This window comes from Epinephelus lanceolatus, chromosome 3 (genome assembly GCF_041903045.1).
Source record: "Epinephelus lanceolatus isolate andai-2023 chromosome 3, ASM4190304v1, whole genome shotgun sequence".
NCBI lineage: Eukaryota > Metazoa > Chordata > Actinopteri > Perciformes > Serranidae > Epinephelus > Epinephelus lanceolatus.
This window is the reverse complement of record NC_135736.1, coordinates 27,098,862-27,114,841: the sequence shown is the minus strand read 5'-3', so window position 1 is coordinate 27,114,841 and position 15,980 is coordinate 27,098,862. Positions and strand designations below refer to the sequence as shown.

The 15,980-nt window shown below is 40.0% G+C and overlaps 1 non-coding gene across 1 annotated transcript; it reads left to right on the top strand.

The window, feature by feature from the left end:
* Nucleotides 1–13,498: 13,498 nt before the first annotated feature.
* Nucleotides 13,499–13,570, top strand: trnae-uuc (transfer RNA glutamic acid (anticodon UUC)). The gene has a single exon. It is a non-coding gene; the product is annotated as a tRNA-Glu (tRNA).
* The last annotated feature ends 2,410 nt before the right edge of the window (nucleotides 13,571–15,980 follow it).

The following is a 15,980-nucleotide window of genomic DNA, read 5'->3' as shown; positions in this document are numbered from 1 at the left end:
TTAACGTGCACACTACAACAGATAAGTGGTAGTCAAATGCGTTCCAGTACTGGAAACAGAGGGAAACAGGTAGCCTGACACTATTTAAAGTAAATAAAGTACTCCTACTAAACCTATAAAGCTCACTAATTAAAATGTTGTTAGTTTAATCTGTTCACAAACTGAAGCATAAAGAGTTGGCATTGTTTCACTGGTGTTGCTATATATTGGTATCAGTCTTCTCGTGTCGAACTACTCCTTTAACCTGAAGGTACATTGAAGAACATGAAGTTCTTTCTGAAAGTGTCTAACAAGTTCCATCACTGCTTCGACTTGCCTGCCAAGCTGTTCATAACTATGTAATGTCCTCATGCATTATAAAGACCTGGCCACGATTGAAAACAGCGCAGTCAAAAACAACAAGTGATTAAAGAGCCTGAAGTTGACTGAAGAGGAACGGAGATGGCTTGACCTTAAACATACTTGGGCTCCCTGGTGGACACAAGAACCAACTCCCTCCCCAGTAAACAGTCCTGTAATATTAAACACAGAGGACGTCAAAGGGCTCTAATGTTTGCTCCTCTCTGCTGTGCATTGGGATATTTTGCCCAGGGTCGGCGTCCCACCATTATGACATCACTCAGGGCCCGAGCAGGAGACTATCAAAGGCGCCGCGGCGGTGTATCATATTCATCAATGGAAAATATTCATATGCACATACACCCTTGCCACCCTGGAAGGGAAGCATCTCCTTTTTAAAGGCCGCAATCCACTGGCAACGCATGAAAAGTTACAAAACATCAAATAAAGGCGCTGGGAAAAGAAAATTAAAAATACAAAAAGGCTGTGGTGAAAAGGAAGACGTGTTAAAAGAAGAGGAAATTCTTTAAAACAGTAATGATTGAGCAGCGCCTGATTAATCAGCGATGGCGTTCTCGGGTAACTGTCCAACATTACTTTTGATTTAGCGTGCTGGGCGATCAATAGAAAGAGCTCCGGGGGTAGTTTCTAATTAAGGTAATTCATGGTCTGGCTGATATGGGTAAATTACAAATTGCTTTGCACATGTAGATACACGTCATGTGCAACTCTCATCAATTAAGTTGAGTTTGCCAGTTTTATGTTTCTGCATCAGGAACCTTAAATTGCAGGGCAGGATTGTAATCTAACTATCATCCAGTCAATCTATCTGGTCAGTATGTCCAGATCGTTAATCTATAAACTACAAGTGAATGATTATGACTTGACTGACTTTACACTTGTTCTGATTAAACCAGAAATAGAAGAGACTGTATGAGTGTTGTCATATACATAATTAAAGACCATTTATTCTACTCTATGTCACTAAACCTTCCTATCAGTCTAAACTCAAAGCCTATAAGTTTAGAGCTTAAAGCTAAAGAAAAGGTTCACAAGTCTATTCGTCCATATATGTTGAAAGAGTTATTGGTTGCTGCGATCATTCCCTCTGTCCATAAAGAGATCCCTCTTAATGTGTTTCCAATATAAGTGAAAATTCACAGTCTTTGCTTGGTGAAAAAAAGCACTGTAAAGTCCAGGTGAAGCTAATGTGAGATTTCAGCAGATGCAGTTAGTCAAATTAAGTGCGTTTTCTTTCAAAGTTACGACCATTTTAGTGTGAACTTTCCTTTATCCTCGGACACCATCTCCTCCCTGAGACGGTAGGACGACAAAAGGAGGGAATTTAATACCCTATTAATTGGACTAACGGCTACTGCTAAAGCTTCACATTAGCTTTGGTTAATATGACTGAATATTTGAAAGAGGACAAGGAATTTTGTCTCACAACTCTTGTACTGAAAAAAAAAAAACACCATGAGGGGATCTCCTCATGGCCAGTATTTTAAAAAAGGTGTTAACACTAGACACATTATCATCATAAAGGCTTTATAATTCATAACTAATTGGCTTATTAATGTTAACAAATGAACTACCAATGCTTTATATAACAGCTACTAGTAAGAAACAACTTTTGGGTTGCCAGGTTGTGAAAGATCTCTCTGGCCTTTGAGTCATTAGTAGTGTTATTAATAAAGTTTTTTACTTTTAAATGAGCCATAAGAGAAAGTTAGTGTCGACTTAAATTATACATAAAAAATAATAAAGGTACAGTCAGTGATTTTTATCCGATACACCTTTTGGTCTTTGACAAAGGGTTGTAATAATCCAGGAGGAGAAATAAAAATGTATATACTGGAATGTGAATGTTGTTAAGAGACGAATGTGAACAAAATAACTGTTAAAGTGTAACATACTGTAGAGAAACCTTGTGTCTATCTCACTGTGTTCGTGAGAGGAGGTGTGTGCGTTTGTGTGTCGGGGTGTTAAGGGCCCGGTCTCGCAGGTCTGGGACATCACTCCTGAAAAGCCTGTCTTTTTATTGGCAGCTCTTCCAAAGACAAGATTTAATGGAAACGGCTGAATGTTGAACCAACTGCGGATCAAAGAGGCTTGACAGCAGGTGGATAATTCTTCACCAGAGAAACAAAACTTCAGGACTCCATTGGCCAAGAGAGGGGGAAAGATTTGTCTGTGTCTCCTACGTGATAGCACATATTGAGTTTTGATGAATGGGACGTGTCTCCACTAATAATCTACTTTTCAGCTCAACAACTTTATGGAAAGAGTGTCTTATAAACATAAGACATAAGACACTGTATTACTCTACACCACATCACTAGTATTGTTGCATTATGTCCTTTTTGCTGTCTTTCCGTAAAGAAGGAGAGAATTTTAAGAATTTCATGATGCAGGCATTCAATTTAATGTGTTGCTGGCTAAAATAAAGGTGTAGGGGAGTCTGGAGACGTGATGAAATATAGATGTCTGAGTTCAGGGTGAGCGGGCTGGTTTGTGTGTGAAGCATGCTCTTTATTGTTAGAGAGAGAAAGCAGCTGCATTCAACATCTGTGAGATAAGGCAGTAAACACCAGTTCACCACCATAGCAGCGCCGCGCTAATTCAAAGCTTGTTGTGTTTGTCCACTGCCACTCCACAACAAAATTATGTCAATTGAATAACTGCAAATCTTGCTGTTTAGTGTATAATCACAAAGTGTCTCGTGCTACTGCAGGCCTCCGAGCCACTATTAAACCTGAAGACTTTACTGTGATGGGGCCGCGATGCAGCGCGAGGCATCAAAAACACAAGGTGCCACGTTCTCAAACAGAGAGGTAGGTTAAGTGGCAAAGAATGGCAGAAAACGACAGTCATTTCCGAACGCCGCTGCTGTGCTGCATGCTTATGCCAGCAGAAATGGCTTAAATACACCCCCATGAATATGCGATTTCTGTATGAAGAGTTTGACAACAAAGGGCCCACCACATCATTTTTGATGAGGCTAGATTGTCTGTGTTTGTGTGTCTATGTGTATGTGTGTGTGTGTGTACAGATCGGCAGGTCTCTACCTTTCTGTCCTACTTACATCTCTTATTATGCTCAATTACAGAAGTGAAGAAAAATGAATGGTGTTTAGAACAGCTGATTTGTTTGTGTTTTTAAGTGATGACCAGAATCAGTATATCTGTCAGAGCATTATTAAGAAAATAAATACATGAAGAGGAAAAAAAACGTGATAAAAAATACATCTTTTCCATTTGTTAGTGACGGTGACTCTTCAAACGGGGAAAAATAGTAACCTACGTATGGAAAATGTTTTTTTTTTTTCAGCTTAATCACTGACCTGCAATGCTGATAAACCTCCAGGAAAATCAGGCTTCATAACTCTAAACCGCAGTCGGTCATGAACTCCATGTAAACAACCGGCAAAATCAGCACTGTACTTAATTTATTCTGGATTACTAACCAAATTATTAAAGGTCCAGTGTGTAGGATTTAGTGGCATCTAGCTGTGAGACTGCAGACTGCAAACTGCATGTAGGAGAGCTACGGTGGCCAGCATGAAAACATGAAAACATGAATGGCCCTATCTTAAACCAACCTGCTCTCACTCAACAGTCATCGAAATCTGGTGCTTGGGCAGTGACATTCTGGCATCAGACACAGACAAAAAAAGCTGTCCTTTCATGTCAGCACGATACACGCCCAGTTGCCCTGACTGTTTAACGGTGCCTGGGACTTTCACCCGGGAGGACAGTGTTTGCTTCCTGTATGATGGTAAAGCCAAACCCTGTTCTTTATTCCTAAACCCAACCACATGCCTGTGTTGGCTAAACGTAAGCAAGTGTGATTGTTGATTTATTTTGACTGAACGCAAACTGTACATTTCTTGTGAAAACGGAAGTGTATTTTGAAAACAAACAACGCATTTAACAGACAGAACTTGACACTGCGTCCCAGAACATCAACAACTAATGCACCCAGGGTACCTTGCACATCATATGTAGACGTGGAAAGTCCGTGACCAAACGTCAATATGTGACAGGGTTGGAATGAGAATGTGCTAGAACCAGTGTTTGATTTGCTCATTCTGAGCTGCTGTAGAACAACATGGCGGACTCTGTGAAAGAAGATTTATGAAGATATAAATAGCTAATATCATATACCATTTCTGCCAATAGATGCCAAGAAATCCTACACACTGAACCTTTACGGCCTTGGTTTTCAATGGTGTAAAATGGAAAGTAATAATTATCTCATAAGTAATATAGGATTATACAATGTATTTATATATAAATATAAAATGTATAGATGGTGATCACGTCTTTTTGAAGTTACCGCTCCTTAGTAGACATATGTGACACATTCTGTCCACTAAGATGAACACTGTGGTATCACTTTCTAATACACTCTTTGTAAAGGGTTTATTAGTTGTAACTGCTGTCTTATTTTATGGCTAATAGATGATTTACTAATGCTTCTAAGATTAATTATAAGCCATCAATAAGAACACATCAAGGTTGCTAGGTTTTGGCTGGTGTTAATCTTCCTTCAGCATGACACAATAGTTGTTCTAATGGGCCATTTGACCTTTTACCTTCTGATAATAAGCTACAAAACCTCTGTCCAATTATCCATCTATTATCAACTTATTAACATATATAACCAGATAGAGTATCACAACACTTTATCAATAATCTAGAGATGAAGTCTGCAACTGAAGAATGAAGTAAGATTGTTGATATCTGAACAAAGACCCAAACAAATACATTTGTGCTCCAGTTTTCTTGTGATCATGATGTGGCTCAGTTCATCATTGGCAAACATGTGGAAAAGAGCAAACAGCCAACATAGTGTTGTCTGGCTATATCCGAACCACCTTCTGCATTTCCTATTAGAAATGGGACAAATTTGACAAGTGTACTGGATAAGAATCACTGACTGTACCTTTAATAATATTTATGATTACAGTCGACAACAACTTTTGCTTATGGCTCATTTAAAAGGTAAGAAACTTTATTAATAACGTTATTAATGACTCAAAAGAGAGATCTTTCACAACCTGGCAACCCAAAAGTCATAACTTGTTAGTGGCTGATATATAAAGCACTAGTGAATGATTTGTTAACATTAATAAGACAATTAGTTATGAATGATAAAGCCTTTATAAGGGGATGTCTTAGTAGTAAAACCTTCTTTTAAAACCGTATTTCAACAATACATAGAATGAATATGAAGTAAATATCAAGTTAACATTGTACAGCTTCAAAATTTATAATGAAATGTTAACACTTTAGGAATTTTGGGGCAGGCTGTTACCGCCCACTGCTGATTTGGGTTTGACAAAATAGAGAAGTTTTTAAATGATTGAGTACAGATACCCGGTGATTTTGACTACACCCCTGTTACCTATTAAGTTCTGCAAATGGTCTATCATTACAGTTGAACCATTGATTCGATTTTTAATTTCACAAATGGTTTTTCATTCAAGTTTCATGCTAAATTGCATTTGTGTCGGCCATTAATTTAGGACAGATGAAACAGTCATTGAGTGATGACTTGTTGGGTCACTGTGACTGATGTGGTTCATGTGGCTAAAGCACTGACATGATGAGGGATGAGTGTGACTCATGAGAATCTGAAAGAATCTCATGTTATGAATTTTCTACTTCTCTAAAATAAATATTCTGACTAAAATATGACTTAACTTGCTTGGTATTGAAAATAAAAGAAATGTTTTAAGATGATCACTTTTCAAACCATTATGCTGGTTACATTTATTCAGACTTTCACAATTTTAACACACCAGGTTGTGCCACATTTCATAAAGTTGATGGATAATATCATTCTTTTACAATATTATTTCCAAAAGACTTTTTCTCTTCACATCATCTAACCCAAATTACTCCACAAAATCTCCCTGTGCTTCCCCTTGAACTTTATTTCTACATTTATGCTACACTTTGACTTTTTTTTTTACTTTAATTTTACAGTTCACTTCCTCTCCAAAGCCCTGGTAAAGTAGCTCTCCTTATGACTTAAGCAGAATTGACAATTAGCCTGCTAGCTGGAGCAGAGGTCTCTGCAGTGGGTCCCTGATGGTACTGTACGGCAGATGAAGAGATTGAACCACCACCATCAATGGCTGCCTGTCGGAGATTGGCTGCTGTAATTGGTACCCACTCTGTAACACTCACATTCCATCACACTTTATTAACGCCCGTCAACCAGTCAAAAGCTAATCTTTTATTCTGTTTTCCAATTATTGTAAAGTGGTGGGCTTTAAATGAGGAGGAGGAGATAATGAAATTAACTTCCTAACTTAGAGCAATTCTCTATGGCACAATGATCAGATATTCTCTTGGTCTGGGAAATGTATGCTAATTTTATGCATCTATCATTAGTTATTACCATTGCAGCAACATAAAACACAGTTTTCTTGAACAATTAGACTTAAAATGGTGCATTTTAATCAGTCAGGGGAGGCTTGCATGCATATTAAAACGGCTGTAATTGAAAAGCCTGAACTTTTGACACTTCTTGAAGTAAGTGTTTGACAGCAGTGACAGTTTGTTTACATCCTGCTGCGTCTGTGTTCAGTTTCAAAGATTCTTTCGTAATACCTGAGAGCAACCGTGGGGAATACTCCAGGGCTTTTTTTTTTTTTTTTTTTACTCTGCTTGTCTATTGTTGGTGCTTCAACATTACTTTTTGTCATGAGTAAAATATCACACATTTTTAAGCGTTTTGTTTGTTTGATTTTTTTTTTTTTTAGTTTTTGGGGATCAGGAAAATGATAGTTTGGCCTTTGTTAATGCAACAATGAAGTATGCTGAAACCTTATGTCAGGCTTGCAGGGAATCATTTATACTGCCAAAAACACTTAACAATAATAAAGACATACAAGACAAAGCTCTGAGAAAGCCCCTTCCAACACCAGGATCAGGTCTGATGAATAAATGGGGCTTTTAAATGATTCAATGCAAAAGCAAATCTGTTTTATTTCTGCTTTTCTGGTAATGTGTGCTGCCAAATTACTTGCATGTTAATGGACAACAATAAACTCAGAACATGTGTACCTCCCCTTGTACCAGAAATTTAAAAATCACCCTAATTACACTGCAGGAGGAATTTTAGGATATGAAGATCATGAGCTCAATCTGTCTTACTTCTTCCTGACAGATGAATATTATGGTTAAAAAGCTGTACAGTAAAACATGTTGGGGGTTTTCCCCAAGTAAAACAAACTAGTGTTTTCCCTTTTTTCGTAGAAGCAGCTCTGTTGCACCGCAAATTAATTTGGCTTTGCTTGACTAATGAATCTAACACTCAATAAGCACCCCCTCCCCTCTCTGCTTTGCTACAGGCCCACAGCTCCGAGGCCCCCAGACGAGCTACCATCCCCATCCGGCTCATCAGTCACCCTGGGCAGTCTCTCCCCAAACGGGACCCCCTGATGCCCAGTAATGGCTGTTTGATGACCCTCATAAAAGGAGTCAATGTATTGATGGAGCCCTTTGAGAACAGGCCTAATTTGTATGAGGATCAATTCAGCCAATTCATAAGAAAAGAAACAGCGGACAGAGAGAGGGTGTGCATGTGTGTGTGTGTGTGTGTGTGTATGTGGGGGGGATCAAGACTTCAAAACACAACATTACACCTGTGACCTCCCAGCTCCGACTGTGTGCTCGCGTTGACACACACAATTTGTTTTAATGATAGTCTGTCGTGTTGTTATTAAATAATTGAATCCCTCTCAGATCAGATTACCATGTAAAGGACGGCACATTATATTATGCGTGTCACTGCTGTCTGTCATGCACGGTGCTTTGTGTCATCAATTTTTATGAGAGGGCTACATGCATATATGGGTGATCTATTTGGGGTGTTACAAGGCTCCAAAACCACGGTTTAAGTCATTCATTCTGAATTCAAGTAAATAAAATGCTAATAGATGATTATTTTATCTATCAAATTGGCAGAACAATCATTTAGTGCATTTGTCTACAGATAAATGAAACAGGAAGGCCTCACCAGAAGGGAGCAGCTGGGATTCAAGAAGAAGAGTGACTATGAGGAGAAAGAAGAAAGTTAAATGCTCTTTTATGCTTTAGAAACAAAAAATATATACACAGAGAATGATTAAATAAGGTGAAATAGTTCCTTTCCATGCAGCAAATTTCAAAGCTTAAACATAATCCTACGCAACAGACAAGATTAATTCATTTTCCAGAGTCAAAGAGGGCTCTGAACTATAAGAGACAGTAGCTCTAATCAGGTGTATAGCTGAAGTGATCCTCCAGATATTGCTCTCAGAATAATCAGTGTGTCTAATCAGGTGTATAGCTGAGGTGATCCTCCAGATATTGCTCTCAGAATAATCAGTGTCTGGGTGAAGCCCTGCTGCCCTGGCCTCTGCTTACCTAATGAGACCCCATGCCCGTGATTTCTCAGCGTGCTTCGGCTCGCCAGACCACTCCTGCTCCACCCAGGGAAAAGAAGAAGACGAGGAGGAGGAGGAGGAGGAGGAGGGGGAGGAGGAGGGAGAGGAGGAGGAGGGGGCGATGAATCCAAACGGAGCCCCCCCCCCCCCCCCCCCCCCCCCCCCCCTCCTCTCCCTCCCATATCATTTGCATGTGCAGAATCAGGAATGATATCCACAGAGAGGCAGTCAAGAGGGAGAGCTGGAGAACAAAAAAGAAGAAAAAAAGAAAGAGTAGGCAGGGGGAAAGAGGTGTGCTCTCTGACCACGAGTACCTCCAGAAATCAGGTCAGCTTTTTCTCTCTTCATCTTCAGGAAAAGTGAAAGAAATGATAAATGAAATTAGCCACCAAAGAGTTCCCGTCTTCTGAAAAGCGATGAGGGTGGGGGTGGCAGGTGGCAGGTGGCAGGTGAAGTAATAGGGAAGACAAAAAAATATATATATATGCAAAAAAAAAAGAAAAAAGCAGCGAGGTAGGGGCGGAGGAACTGAGGGAAGGTGGGAGGTTTTTTTTGAATGGAATCCAATGGCAGGTCCTGATGATGAGGAGAGGAGAGAGTGGAGAGCCCCAGTGTCTGCAGCTCCAAAAGAGGATGTGATGAGACTGCATGGCTAATGAAGCAGCGCTCCTCTCTGGCTCCACAGAGAGCCCAGCCTTTTCTTATTCCCATTCATCATTAATTCAACAACGTTGATAATTTCATTAGTTTTTTTTTCCCGCGCATTTTCCAGGGCCTTTATCAATAAATGATGGGCAATGGACCAGGGGCTGCCCCTGCTTAGCTAAACACACACTTCTCTCTCTCTCTCTCTCTCCATTTCTTTTTGCCTTTTTCCTTCTCTTTCAAACCAGCAAATGTGAATTAGTATAGTATAGAAAAAATGGGGGTACCTTGCGTCAAATTTAGTGTAATCTACAAGCTCCTGCTTTCAGTGAGAGTCTAAGCATTTAAATCTGGCTGTTCACTTTACATGGATGTCATGGGTGAAAGCTCTTACACAGGCCGTTTCAGTAAAGACGTTTTGACGTGTAACAGTAAGAAAAGAACGGGTGTAAATGATAAAATGAATGATGGCTGACTTCCATTGACCTCTACCAGTGTCAGAGTAATGGTGTTGTGCATACTGGCTCACTGTTACACTGTCATGGCTTACTGGGATTCTTGAATGAAACATAGCTATTGTTATTGTTGACTACTATGAAAAGTCAAAATGTTTAGCTGTTTGAAACTCTACTCATCTCAACACATGCCTGTATACATAAACTGGTTGACAGAGGCATCCTACTAACCCAGAGACTATTCTAAAGTGTGTGTACTAAAGTCCGACAGACAGAGACACTGGATTTTTGAGGCCAGTGCTGATATCAATATTCAAGAGTTGAAAATCATGATAACAATATATCTGCCAGTAGATTTCTTTATACATATAATATAAGCAAATAATCTTGATTGCTTATCAGCCGTCAAATATACTGATACTAATGTATATGGAATAAGCTAATATTGGCCAACATATCACCTTGGTTGATTTATCAGTGTAGCTCTAGTATGTACTTTGCTGAACACCAAGATTACATCAGATTTAGAGGTTTTTCTGTATTGACTTATCTCACAGATGTTTGGTGATGCATGACTAACATCTTATAAAAATCAGACCCAGATCAACTTCACCTTTAACCCTTGTAGAAATGCTCTGTGTGAGTAAGGCTTCAGCTGGCACTTGTCGGGTTAGCAAATAACAAGTTAGCATGAGCGGGTACGTTTTCTCTTAACCTTGTAAAAAATATATACATCAGGAAGATTTTGCTGTAGCCATGAGCCCGATCTGATCCAACATTTTACTTAAAAGAGAAACCTAAATTCTGAGTTTCAAACAGGCCAGGTAAGGTTAACAAGGTTAAGGTTAACATTTTAAAGGTACAATGTGAAACACCTGGCCACGTGCTCCAAACCAATAGGGGGCAGCATTTCACCTCCAAGCTAACTACTAACTAAATGCAGTGAAAGAATATGCAAAATTCGAGCAAACTGCTAAAACCCTTGAGCTGGTCAAAGTAACTGCTATCTTATCATCTTCACATAGCTGATTTGGCAAGACGACTGTAGTAAGAAAACAGCCACATCAAAACATGTCAACGACATTTGGAACGTTTTTTGGTACGGTTCGTGTTGTCATTAGTTGCATTGTCTGTGCTTTGTTTGTCTCTTGGCTTTTCTACAGTCTTTTCTTGAAAACAACAGATTTTATATTTTGGCTAACGCCTGGATTGAGACAACCATGCTAGATCACGGACTTGAACAAGCACTGAATAGTTAAGCTGTAAGATAGCTTAGCTTAGATATTTTAGCTTGGCTGTATACAAGCTTTTAATGGCCAGCTAATCACACCGGTATCTTGGATTTCGGACCTCGAATTGTCCGATCATCGGATTGTAAATTAGACAAAAGGAAGTCGAGGACATAAGAAGATCGCTGAACTTTTTTTTCTGCAGAGATTGCAGATATGTCAACACAACAAACACTGATACTGATCTTGACTTCTTTGTCCACTCATGTTGTTGGACAGACTGGACGCTACAGTGACTCCCAAATACCTCTTTAAGTATAAGTAGTACTACAAGACAGGACAGACCTAGCCTAGCTGGTTAGCTCTGCAACACAATACACAAGATGTTTTTGGCACATTGTCATAACTTAATTTGTCACATTCTGTTGATAGTGTTAATTCATGTTTTAATGTTTTAAACTAAAATAATATCCTTATCTTATACATTGCACCTTTGACAGACACCCTGTCAATTAAAAAACAAGGCCTTGAATTAATTATTAATTTCATGAATATACAATATTGTATGTGACTAAAATTGGGAAAAAAGGGGAGAGGTGCATTCTGGGACCAATTGTCCTGGGATCTAACATATGGCACTTGCAGTGATGCAGGGGGCATCTCAGGTAAATAAACCAGTATCTGGCACACTACAGTCGAGTTTGCCTTGGCATGGTTGTAGTGACATAGGGAGCTTGGCCAGGGTATGCATGTATGTGCACGCACACACACACACTCTCTCTCTCTCTCTCTCTCTCTCTCTCTCTCTCTCTCACACACACACACACACACACACTGAGCTAGATTGGGAGCTCTGAGGGGCTGGATCCAGGGATTACTCTAACCACATTTATTTATTAACTCTCAATTAAGTATGGGTGTCCCAGGGCTTAAAGTGGCTTAGTGAGCAAGTGGGACCCCAAGCACATTTTGATGACAGTCAAGGCCCCTGATCTCAGTTCACTCCATTTTGCTGATTAAATATAAGCTTTTCATCTGTGGATACAATGCTATTAATTAAATCATTAGACGAGTGATTCACTTATGAGCAAAGGGAGCAGTGAAAAGAGAGACTCACACGAGTAGCTCGCTGCAATAACTACTGAAATATTCATTATATAAAAAAAGATTGCCTAAATTCATTGACAAGGATTACATGTGTAGAGACCCTCTCCCTTCCTTCATTGGGCCAACCCCCTTCAGCATGGGCACACAGTCCCTTTTTGATCACTAGATAAAGGGATCGAACAAATGCAGGAATCACACACACTAGTATAATGGGCGTGCGCTGCCTCACACTCTCTCACACACACACACACACACACACACACACACACACATACACACACACACAAAGTTACGATGAGCCTATTAAGAATGTTGCATTTTAAACAGTTCTTTAATGAAATATGACCATGGAGTTGTAATGGCTTGCTCGGGGGAAGTAGGATCACTGTAAATGAAGAGGGTAAAAACAGAGCTGCGTTTTCTGTTTCCCTGCTGAATTACAAACCAAACATGATGCAAAGTGTCCGTATTTGTAGTGCATCCCTCGGCTGATTAGGGGCCGTTCATACACAGACACATTGCTTAGGAGAAATGCATCTTAAATATCATATATTTCAATGAAAGAATGCAATGCATAGTGCTAATCAAGAGGCAGTGAACATTGTGAGGTGGCTGCATTTTTTTGTCACACAACACAAGTTGCAAAAAGTTGATAAAGGCTCAGTTCTTAAAGAGACACCATGAAGATCACCTGGTCACACCAGTGAGTAATAAGCTATAGGCATAGATTTTGGGGGGCTGCAGGAGACACGTCCCCCCAATATTTAGGACATGTGCATTTGTCCCGCCAAATAAAAAATGACAGTAGCAGAGGACTTCTATTTTGACAAAAATAAAGAGGTTTACACCATAAATTGATGCAGAAAATACACAAATTGGTGCATAAAAATTTCCTGGAATGCAGGAAATTCAAGGGTTTGACGCTCAAAATTTTCTGACGGAGGACCTCCAAACCCCTTGTTTCATATGTGTCCCTCAGTGTTGAAATAAAACCTACGCCCTTGAGGAATGACAAATCTGCGTTCCCACTTTCCAATCATCTTTCTTTCTCCTCGTTTTATGAGGCACGCTAGTTTTTTGTCTTGACCAAAGAGGTCTTGATCACACTGCATGGTTAAAAGATCAACCACAACATGTCTTTCCAGACAAAAGTCTTGGTCACTCTGAATTTTCAGCCGCATATGGTAGTGGTTTGGATTCCTGGTTTCTGAAAATCAAATATGCACCACATGCTTTTCTCGAAAAAAATAAATAAATCTTGGTCATTGAAAAAATATCAGTCCCATATGGTCTAGCGGTTAGGATTCCTGGTTTTCACCCAGGCGGCCCGGGTTCAACTCCCGGTATGGGAATTGCCATTTAAGAGCCCCTGGAAACTTCAAAGACAGCATCAATATAGTGTTGTCCAATGACTGTGAGAACAATTTACTACTACTATTATTTTGCCAATACAGTAACCAAACTACTGACTAACTGCCGTAAAGGTGTAGCATGGAGGATTTAGTAGCATCCAGTGCTGAGGTTGCAGATTGCAGCCAATTAAAACTTCTCCTGTGTGCCAAGTGTGTTGAAGAACTATAGCAGCCAATGCAAAGACGCGAATGGCCCAATCTAGAGCAAGTGTTTGGTTTGTCCATTCTGGGCTGCTGTAGAAACAACATGGCAAACTCTGTGGAGGAGGACCTGCTCAGTATGTAAATATAAACGGCTCATTCTAAGGTAACAAAAACACAACAATACTTAGTTTCAGGTGATTAGAAATTAATAAAAGTATAGTTATGAATATTACATATTGTTTCTACCAAATTACCCTTTGGATCTCTAACTGACAACATTCACTGAAGAAGCCGAAAGCTCTGAAAAAAGCACCTGAAGTTAAGAATATGTCATCAAAGATATGCCTTCCCAAGATCAAGAATACATTTTAATGCTCATGATTTAACTGAGAGCAGAGGTAGCATTGTGGGTGGGGACATCTTTCCATTATGAGAAAGCTCAATGCAAATACACAGGCTACCAAGTATGCCTCAATAACTTAATACAAAGAGTCAGGTTTAAAACTACCACAGAAATAGAAAACTTGTTACTAAATTACTTGCTGTAAAGAAAATAATAATGATTGTGTATTTTTAAAAAATGACTTCCCCATTCACTTTCCTTGGAGCCAGCATCTCATGGCCACTGGAGGAAATACAACTTGGTACTGGCAACTTCTAAGGTTTTTGCCTTCTCAAGGTCAATTCATAGTTTCTGCATCTGTGTGTCTACAAGGGTCAGCTTTGGTCCATGTGACGTCAGTGACGTCATCCACCTACGTCTGCAAGGATCCCTGCGGACCCCTATGCAGACGTCTGTGTGCAGCCCATTATTTCTGACCATGCAAGACTGTACGCACAGCAAGCAAGCCAACCGCGCATGCTCCAGTTACAAAATATCATCTGTTCCACACAGTCCACTCCATAACACTGCAGTCCAGCCAGCTGTAGCCGCTGCACTGCTGTGAAGTTAGTATTAACTTAGATATTCGACAGGCGAAAGTATGTCAGAGCCTTCAGATTATTAAAACAATACCCCTAAAACACTGAGGATTAGGTTTTTATATCAGTAATACGTCATTTGCTGACTCTCTACATCAATGCTTGTATTTACTTTTAAGGTTCTTGTGCGTAAAGGTTTAATTAAACCAAGAAATTAATTTGACTTCTTATTGTAATTTGTATCAATCTACCTGACATTAAGTTATACAATATACACATGGTGCTGTCCTAATTTTGTGTTGTTGCATATCATATTTTTGCTAAATTTCCATTATCCATTATTAATCGCTGAACAGATGGATTAGAAGTATACCAAGTAATAGAAAGGTATTTGTGTGAGACAGGGAAAAGGTTTGGTGGGAGGCAGCACTAGAGGCTGATAACCACAGACAGCTACAGCACTCTGTGAGGTGTAATATGAAACAAAGCTGCAGGTTCTTCTTTACTGTAAGACACCTCTTTCACCTCTCGCTGACATGAGAGCACAGGAGTTGGGAGAGGAGTTGGCTTTGATAGATGGACGGGCAGAGTGAAAGGGATACAGAGAGGCAATGGAAAAAAATTGGGAGAAGGAAAGAGATAAAGAATTAAAGAGAGAGAGGGAGAAAGGCTTGTCTTTCAGGAGCCGATGTTCTGGGAGGCCTGTCGGAGGAGGTGAGTGCTGTCGAGCAGATAGAGGCAGCCTGAACGAGCAGGTGGAGTACAGCGAGACAGAGCAGGTCAGAGCTTCAGTGCTGCCACCCAGGAAGCTAAAGGCCAGACAATCAGCATGGCAGGGGCTGCAGCTGTGTGATGCTATGATGGCTGAACAACTGAAAAGATCCTGACAACACAGTGTGCCCCTCTGTGTAGGCAGCAAACTGTATTGCAGTTCATACTCTTGATAGGAAAAACCAGTGTGAAATGCTGATATTGAGAGAAGAAATCTCATCTACGTCTACAGTGTCTGTGCCAGAAGTGCTCCATAGCATGCCTCTCGGTAAAGGGTCAGTTAACAAATATTAGAAAGACATTTGCTTGCCCACAGTGATTCCTGGCCACATAGGTTCATTTGGTTTAATTTGTCCACGTTTTAGGATTGCCTTTACCTAGATCTCTGCTACCCTCACTGTTCTCTGTGGTTCAACTCCCACTTTGAGAACTTCAATTTTGGGATTAGGGGTGGGGGAAATTTCCGATTCTTAGATGCATCGCGATTCGGACGTGGACGAATCTGAATCGATTC